Here is a 10,000-nt window from a genome sequence, read left to right on the forward strand (position 1 = left end):
GGCTCTCAGGACGGTCGACGGTCGCCGCTCGCCTCCGTCGGCCCAGGGCCTAACGCCGCGCCGGTGAACGCCTCGCCATCCCACCCCGTCGATCGCGCCGGTGAGGTCCGCACCTTCACCGCCTAGGTATATGCGCGTGGGTGTAGCTGCCTTCTCGGGATGGTCGACGGTCGTTCGACCGGCCCCCGTCATCTATGCGCACAGCAGTCCCGTCCGCCGGCGGGAGACTCCGTCAATCGATCGTGGTGCAAACGTGCGAATGCCCAACGTCAATTCCGCCCAAAGCATGAAGCCCTCGGTCGGCAATCGGGCCGCCCCGCGGCAGACCCACCTGCCCACCTCCGGAGATGGTAACGAGCCGAGCACGGAAGTTCGGCGCACGTGTCGAGACCGTCGCTTCCACTCGGCCTCTCCCAAAGGTAGGACCGACCAAGCCGGATCGATCGGGGAACAGAGGTCTAACGCAGACGACACTCGCGAGGGCACCAGCGGCAGGCTTGTCCCTTCTCCGTCTTGGTACACACAATGCCTCTTTGCTTTTCGGATCGATATAAAGCTTTTGCCACCGTCGGTCTGCCGGCCGCCGCCCGCGGTCCGCGCTCAGACTCTGTCTGTCCGCAGCCCCCGCTGCGTTCTTGGACTTTGTCATTTTTTTCGGAAATAGCGAAAAAAAGCTTTTATCATTGTAAGTCGGAGCTCGCCCGGCCTCCCGCTTACTGAGTCACAATTGAGTAAGGCTCACTTAGAACTCTGCACTGTGTCAACCGTACCACTAGTCACCCTGCTAAGTGTGTCTGGAAAACGTGTTCCCGTAAATCTCCGGGAACCCCGCCAATCCCCCCGTACAGAAATTGCATGTGTCAAGTCGGCGGGATGCCTCCCGGAAGTCCTACCGGGAAGGTCGCACTCTGGCCCCGCCAGGCGGGGCAAATCCGACCCCCATAGTGACTTCCGGGCCTAACTCGTTAACCAGAGCCGCGACAGACCGTGCAACAATGACATGTGTCAAACCGGCGGCACGACGCCCGGAGCTCATGCCGGTCGCGGGGCACCTCGGGCCCGCCCGACGGGGCAGATCCGACCTTCACAGGCTTCCGACGGCAATTGGTTAACCGGCGTGGCGCCGAGGGCACGCGGCTGGCTCGGCGGGCGGCCCTCCGGTAGTGCCGCCGTCGATCGGCCGCCTCGGTCGGCAGGAGGGCCCCGAAGTCGCCTTCATTCTGACTTCCGAGTCGGGACTTAGATTACTTTCGACTCTTCAGCCAAGGTCTCGGATCGACGGCGGGACCTGCGGTTGTCCCTCCGAAAATGCCGCCGCTCGGCCGGCACGGCCCGCCGAATACGTCCCCTTACTGGCTCCCGCCTCGGGACTTTGTCAGAAATTCATTCGGGCAAGGTTTCCATTCGGCGGCCGGAGCACCGGTAGTCATACGGAAAATGCCGCCCCTCGGCCGGCATGGGCCTGCGAATAGGTCCCGCTGACAGACTTCCGCGATTGGGTATTTGTCCGAAAATCCATACCGGCAATCTTCGGAATCGTGCGGAAAAGCTGCCGCGTGGCCCGGGTTAACCAATTGGGGAGGCCGGTGCCATCTACCGAATACTTCAACAACTCGTGAAAACGGCCTCCCTATATATCTGCAGGAACCCCGCCAATGCCCCCGTACAGAAATTGCATGTGTCAAAGGGGCGGCCGAATCTGACCCCGGCGGCCGAGCCTCTGGAACTCCGGGTCGGCCTCGGCCGGCAAATCCGACCCCCATCCAGACTTCCGGAGCGGACTTGGTTAACGAATTGCCACCGGGCAAATGGTTAACCGACAGATCTTGGAGGCTCGTTACCCAAGCCATCCCCCGCCGGTGCGAAAAGTTAACAATCAGCGGGCGGGCAATTCGTGAACCGACCGGGACCGGGCAATTCGTTAACCATTCGGAACCGGGCAATTCGTTAACCAACCTTGTCCTGGCAATGAGTGCACCAACCCGGCCGGACAATTCGTTAACCAAGCTGGCTCTGGCAATTCGTTAACCAACCTGGCCGGGACAATTCGTTAACCAACCCGGCCGGACAATTCGTTAACCAAGCTGGCTCTGGCAATTCGTTAACCAACCTGACCCTGACAATTCGTTAACCAACCCTGTCCTGGCAATGAGTGCACCAACCCGGCCGGACAATTCGGTAACCAACCAGACCCTGGCAATTCGTTAACCAACCAGGACGGGCAATTCGTCAACCAACCCTGTCCTGGCAATGAGTGCACCAACCCGGCCGGACAATTCGGTAACCAACCAGACCCTGGCAATTCGTTAACCAACCTGACCCGGACAATTCGTTAACCAACCAGGACGGGCAATTCGTTAACCAACCAGGCCCGGACAATACTTTAACCACCCTGGTTTTCCAATTCGTGAACCAACTGGGAACGGACAATTCGGTAACCAACCCTGTCCTGGCAATGAGTGCACCAACCCGGCCGGACAATTCGTTAACCACCCTGTCCTTGCCAATTCGTGAACCAACTGGGAACGGACAATTCGTTAACCAACCCGGCCGGACAGTTCGTTAACCAAGCTGGCTCTGGCAATTCGTTAACCTACCCGGCCATGGCAATTCGTTAACCAACCTGACCCTGACAATTCGTTAACCAGCCAGGACGGGCAATTCGTTAACCAACCTGGCCCGGACAATTCCTTAACCACCCTGGCCTTGCCAATTCGTGAACCAACTGGGAACGGACAATTCATTAAACAACCCTGTCCTGGCAATGAGTGCACCAACCCAGCCGGACAATTCGTTAACCAAGCTGGCTCTGGCAATTCGTTAACCTACTCGGACATGCCAATTCGTTAACCAGTCTGACCCGGACAATTCGCTAACCAACCCTACTCGGGCAAATCGTTAACCAAGCCCAACCCCGACAATTCGTTAACCAACCCTGCACGGTCAAGTCGTTAACCAAGCCCACACCCGACAATTCGTTAACCAACCCATACATGGCAATTCGCTAAACAACCCGGCTCGGGCAAATGGTTAACCAAGCCGGCCGGGCAAATCGTTAACCGGCCCGGCAGTCCCGACAATTCGACAATCAACCAGCTGAGGACAAACCCTTCGCCCTCAATAACAACTAGTTCTTGCCCCGCCGTCAAAATGTCCCGGCCGATGTTCATCAGAAACTCCTTGCTGGCCCATGGGCCCCCCCTCCTTACCTTAAGAGAGTCATAGTTACTCCCGCCGTTTACCCGCGCCGCACTGAATTTCGTCAAGTTGGGTCTGGCAACCCGCTAACCCGGCCGGCCGGGCCTGACAACGCTCTAGAAACCCGGAACAGGCAGTTTCGTGAACCAACCGCGCACGCTCCTGACAATGCGTTCACCCACCCTGCTCGGGCAAATCGTTAACCAAGCCCAACCCTGACAATGCGTTAATCAACCCGGCCATGGCAATTCATTAACCAACCCGGCTCGGGCAAATGGTTAACCAAGCCGGCCGGGCAAATCGTTGACCGGCCCGGCAGTCCCGACGATTCGACAATCAACCAGCTGAGGACAAACCCTTCGCCCTCAATAACAACTAGTTCTTGCCCCGCCGTCAAAATGTCCCGGCCGATGTTCATCAGAAACTCCTTGCTGGCCCATGGGCCCCCCTCCTTACCTTAAGAGAGTCATAGTTACTCCCGCTGTTTACCCGCGCCGCACTGAATTTCGTCAAGTTGGGTCTGGCAAGCCGCTAACCCGGCCGGCCGGGACTGACAACGCTCTAGAAACCCGGAACAGGCAGTTTCGTGAACCAACCGCGCACGCTCCTGACAATGCGTTAGCCAACCCTGCTCGGGCAAATCGTTAATCAAGCCCAACCCTGAAACTGCGTTAACCAACCCGGCCATGGCAATTCATTAACCAACCCGGCTCGGACAAATGGTTAACCAAGCCCAACCCAGACAATTCGGTAACCAACCCGGCTCGGGCAAATGGTTAACCAAGCCGGCCGGGCAAATCGCTAACCGGCCCGGCAGTCCCGACAATTCGACAATCAACCCGCTGAGGACAAACCCTTCGCCCTCAATAACAACTAGTTCTTGCCCCGCCGTCAAAATGTCCCGGCCGATGTTCATCAGAAACTCCTTGCTGGCCCATGGGCCCCCCTCCTTACCTTAAGAGAGTCATAGTTACTCCCGCCGTTTACCCGCGCCGCACTGAATTTCGTCAAGTTGGGTCTGGCAAGCCGCTAACCCGGCCGGCCGGGCCTGACAACGCTCTAGAAACCCGGAACAGGCAGTTTCGTGAACCAACCGCGCACGCTCCTGACAATGCGTTCACCCACCCTGCTCGGGCAAATCGTTAATCAAGCCCAACCCTGAAACTGCGTTAACCAACCCGGCCATGGCAATTCATTAACCAACCCGGCTCGGGCAAATGGTTAACCAAGCCGGCCGGGCAAATCGTTGACCGGCCCGGCAGTCCCGACGATTCGACAATCAACCAGCTGAGGACAAACCCTTCGCCCTCAATAACAACTAGTTCTTGCCCCGCCGTCAAAATGTCCCGGCCGATGTTCATCAGAAACTCCTTGCTGGCCCATGGGCCCCCCTCCTTAACCTTAAGAGAGTCATAGTTACTCCCGCCGATTACCCGCGCTGCACTGAATTTCGTCAAGTTGGGTCTGGCAAGCCGCTAACCCGGCCGGCCGGGCCTGACAACGCTCTAGAAACCCGGAACAGGCAGTTTCGTGAACCAACCGCGCACGCTCCTGACAATGCGTTCACCCACCCTGCTCGGGCAAATCGTTAACCAAGCCCAACCCTGACAATGCGTTAATCAACCCGGCCATGGCAATTCATTAACCAACCCGGCTCGGACAAATGGTTAACCAAGCCCAACCCTGACAATTCGGTAACCAACCCGGCTCGGGCAAATGGTTGATCAAGCCGGCCGGGCAAATCGGTAACCGGCCCGGCAGCCCCGACTATTCGACAATCAACCAGCTGAGGACAAACCCTTCACCCTCAATAACAACTACGTCTTGCCCCGCCGTCAAAATGTCCCGGCCGATGTTCATCAGAAACTCCTTGCTGGCCCATGGGCCCCCCTCCTTACCTTAAGAGAGTCATAGTTACTCCCGCCGATTACCCGCGCTGCACTGAATTTCGTCAAGTTGGGTCTGGCAAGCCGCTAACCCGGCCGGCCGGGCCTGACAATGCTCTAGAAACCCGGAACAGGCAGTTTCGTGAACCAACTGCGCACGCTCCTGACAATGTGTTCACCCACCCTGCTCGGGCAAATCGTTAACCAAGCCCAAACCCGACAATTCGGTAACCAACCCAACCATGACAATTCGCTAACCAACCCGGCCCGGGCAAATGGTTAACCAAGCCCAAACCTGAAATTCGTTAACCAACCCGGCCCGGGCAAATGGTTAACCAAGCCGGCCGGGCAAATCGGTAACCGGCCCGGCAGCCCCGACTATTCGACAATCAACCAGCTGAGGAGAAACCCTTCACCCTCAATAACAACTACGTCTTGCCCCGCCGTCAAAATGTCCCGGCCGATGTTCATCAGAAACTCCTTGCTGGCCCATGGGCCCCCCTCCTTAACCTTAAGAGAGTCATAGTTACTCCCGCCGATTACCCGCGCCGCACTGAATTTCGTCAAGTTGGGTCTGGCAAGCCGCTAACCCGGCCGGCCGGGACTGACAACGCTCTAGAAACCCGGAACAGGCAGTTTCGTGAACCAACCGCGCACGCTCCTGACAATGCGTTAGCCAACCCTGCTCGGGCAAATCGTTAATCAAGCCCAACCCTGAAACTGCGTTAACCAACCCGGCCATGGCAATTCATTAACCAACCCGGCTCGGACAAATGGTTAACCAAGCCCAACCCAGACAATTCGGTAACCAACCCGGCTCGGGCAAATGGTTAACCAAGCCGGCCGGGCAAATCGCTAACCGGCCCGGCAGTCCCGACAATTCGACAATCAACCCGCTGAGGACAAACCCTTCGCCCTCAATAACAACTAGTTCTTGCCCCGCCGTCAAAATGTCCCGGCCGATGTTCATCAGAAACTCCTTGCTGGCCCATGGGCCCCCCTCCTTACCTTAAGAGAGTCATAGTTACTCCCGCCGTTTACCCGCGCCGCACTGAATTTCGTCAAGTTGGGTCTGGCAAGCCGCTAACCCGGCCGGCCGGGCCTGACAACGCTCTAGAAACCCGGAACAGGCAGTTTCGTGAACCAACCGCGCACGCTCCTGACAATGCGTTCACCCACCCTGCTCGGGCAAATCGTTAATCAAGCCCAACCCTGAAACTGCGTTAACCAACCCGGCCATGGCAATTCATTAACCAACCCGGCTCGGGCAAATGGTTAACCAAGCCGGCCGGGCAAATCGTTGACCGGCCCGGCAGTCCCGACGATTCGACAATCAACCAGCTGAGGACAAACCCTTCGCCCTCAATAACAACTAGTTCTTGCCCCGCCGTCAAAATGTCCCGGCCGATGTTCATCAGAAACTCCTTGCTGGCCCATGGGCCCCCCTCCTTAACCTTAAGAGAGTCATAGTTACTCCCGCCGATTACCCGCGCTGCACTGAATTTCGTCAAGTTGGGTCTGGCAAGCCGCTAACCCGGCCGGCCGGGCCTGACAACGCTCTAGAAACCCGGAACAGGCAGTTTCGTGAACCAACCGCGCACGCTCCTGACAATGCGTTAGCCAACCCTGCTCGGGCAAATCGTTAATCAAGCCCAACCCTGAAACTGCGTTAACCAACCCGGCCATGGCAATTCATTAACCAACCCGGCTCGGACAAATGGTTAACCAAGCCCAACCCAGACAATTCGGTAACCAACCCGGCTCGGGCAAATGGTTAACCAAGCCGGCCGGGCAAATCGCTAACCGGCCCGGCAGTCCCGACAATTCGACAATCAACCCGCTGAGGACAAACCCTTCGCCCTCAATAACAACTAGTTCTTGCCCCGCCGTCAAAATGTCCCGGCCGATGTTCATCAGAAACTCCTTGCTGGCCCATGGGCCCCCCTCCTTACCTTAAGAGAGTCATAGTTACTCCCGCCGTTTACCCGCGCCGCACTGAATTTCGTCAAGTTGGGTCTGGCAAGCCGCTAACCCGGCCGGCCGGGCCTGACAACGCTCTAGAAACCCGGAACAGGCAGTTTCGTGAACCAACCGCGCACGCTCCTGACAATGCGTTCACCCACCCTGCTCGGGCAAATCGTTAACCAAGCCCAACCCTGACAATGCGTTAATCAACCCGGCCATGGCAATTCATTAACCAACCCGGCTCGGGCAAATGGTTAACCAAGCCGGCCGGGCAAATCGTTGACCGGCCCGGCAGTCCCGACGATTCGACAATCAACCAGCTGAGGACAAACCCTTCGCCCTCAATAACAACTAGTTCTTGCCCCGCCGTCAAAATGTCCCGGCCGATGTTCATCAGAAACTCCTTGCTGGCCCATGGGCCCTCCTCCTTAACCTGAAGAGAGTCATAGTTACTCCCGCCGTTTACCCGCGCCGCACTGAATTTCGTCAAGTTGGGTCTGGCAACCCGCTAACCCGGCCGGCCGGGCCTGACAACGCTCTAGAAACCCGGAACAGGCAGTTTCGTGAACCAACCGCGCACGCTCCTGACAATGCGTTAGCCAACCCTGCTCGGGCAAATCGTTAATCAAGCCCAACCCTGAAACTGCGTTAACCAACCCGGGCATGGCAATTCATTAACCAACCCGGCTCGGACAAATGGTTAACCAAGCCCAACCCTGACAATTCGGTAACCAACCCGGCTCGGGCAAATGGTTGATCAAGCCGGCCGGGCAAATCGGTAACCGGCCCGGCAGCCCCGACTATTCGACAATCAACCAGCTGAGGACAAACCCTTCACCCTCAATAACAACTACGTCTTGCCCCGCCGTCAAAATGTCCCGGCCGATGTTCATCAGAAACTCCTTGCTGGCCCATGGGCCCCCCTCCTTACCTTAAGAGAGTCATAGTTACTCCCGCCGATTACCCGCGCTGCACTGAATTTCGTCAAGTTGGGTCTGGCAAGCCGCTAACCCGGCCGGCCGGGCCTGACAATGCTCTAGAAACCCGGAACAGGCAGTTTCGTGAACCAACTGCGCACGCTCCTGACAATGTGTTCACCCACCCTGCTCGGGCAAATCGTTAACCAAGCCCAAACCCGACAATTCGGTAACCAACCCAACCATGACAATTCGCTAACCAACCCGGCCCGGGCAAATGGTTAACCAAGCCCAAACCTGACAATTCGTTAACCAACCCGGCCCGGGCAAATGGTTAACCAAGCCGGCCGGGCAAATCGGTAACCGGCCCGGCAGCCCCGACTATTCGACAATCAACCAGCTGAGGAGAAACCCTTCACCCTCAATAACAACTACGTCTTGCCCCGCCGTCAAAATGTCCCGGCCGATGTTCATCAGAAACTCCTTGCTGGCCCATGGGCCCCCCCTCCTTACCTTAAGAGAGTCATAGTTACTCCCGCCGATTACCCGCGCTGCACTGAATTTCGTCAAGTTGGGTCTGGCAAGGCGCTAACCCGGCCGGCCGGGCCTGACAATGCTCTAGAAACCCGGAACAGGCAGTTTCGTGAACCAACTGCGCACGCTCCTGACAATGTGTTCACCCACCCTGCTCGGGCAAATCGTTAACCAAGCCCAAACCCGACAATTCGGTAACCAACCCAACCATGACAATTCGCTAACCAACCCGGCCCGGGCAAATGGTTAACCAAGCCCAAACCTGACAATTCGCTAACCAACCCGGCCCGGGCAAATGGTTAACCAAGCCGGCCGGGCAAATCGGTAACCGGCCCGGCAGCCCCGACTATTCGACAATCAACCAGCTGAGGACAAACCCTTCGCCCTCAATAACAACTAGTTCTTGCCCCGCCGTCAAAATGTCCCGGCCGATGTTCATCAGAAACTCCTTGCTGGCCCATGGGCCGACAATTCGTTAACCAACCCAACCATGACAATTCGCTAACCAACCCGGCCCGGGCAAATGGTTAACCAAGCCCAAACCTGACAATTCGTTAACCAACCCGGCCCGGGCAAATGGTTAACCAAGCCGGCCGGGCAAATCGGTAACCGGCCCGGCAGTCCCGACAATTCGACAATCAACCAGCTGAGGACAAACCCTTCGCCCTCAATAACAACTAGTTCTTGCCCCGCCGTCAAAATGTCCCGGCCGATGTTCATCAGAAACTCCTTGCTGGCCCATGGGCCCCCCTCCTTACCTTAAGAGAGTCATAGTTACTCCCGCCGTTTACCCGCGCCGCACTGAATTTCGTCAAGTTGGGTCTGGCAACCTGCTAACCCGGCCGGCCGGGCCTGACAACGCTCTAGAAACCCGGAACAGGCAGTTTCGTGAACCAACCGCGCACGCTCCTGACAATGCGTTCACCCACCCTGCTCGGGCAAATCGTTAACCAAGCCCAACCCTGACAATGCGTTAATCAACCCGGCCATGGCAATTCATTAACCAACCCGGCTCGGGCAAATGGTTAACCAAGCCCAACCCTGACAATTCGGTAACCAACCCGGCTCGGGCAAATGGTTAACCAAGCCGGCCGGGCAAATCGCTAACCGGCCCGGCAGTCCCGACAATTCGACAATCAACCCGCTGAGGACAAACCCTTCGCCCTCAATAACAACTAGTTCTTGCCACGCCGTCAAAATGTCCCGGCCGATGTTCACCAGAAACTCCTTGCTGGCCCATGGGCCCCCCGCCTTAAGTCATAGTTACTCCCGCCGAATACCCGCGCTTCACTGAATTTCGTCAAGCTGGCCCTGTCAAATCCTTAACCCGACCGGACCCTGACAATTCGATAAAAAAAACCAGCTGGCGCAGCCCACCTCTTCCAATACTACGGCGCACGGGGCCCGCGCGGTGGGTGGGTGGGTGGGTGTGTGGGTGTGTGAGCTTGAACCATGTGTCCGGAGATCGGGTGGTCCAGGGAGTTTTGGTTACCCAGGTGC

This window comes from Mobula birostris, unplaced genomic scaffold (genome assembly GCF_030028105.1).
Source record: "Mobula birostris isolate sMobBir1 unplaced genomic scaffold, sMobBir1.hap1 scaffold_4881, whole genome shotgun sequence".
NCBI lineage: Eukaryota > Metazoa > Chordata > Chondrichthyes > Myliobatiformes > Myliobatidae > Mobula > Mobula birostris.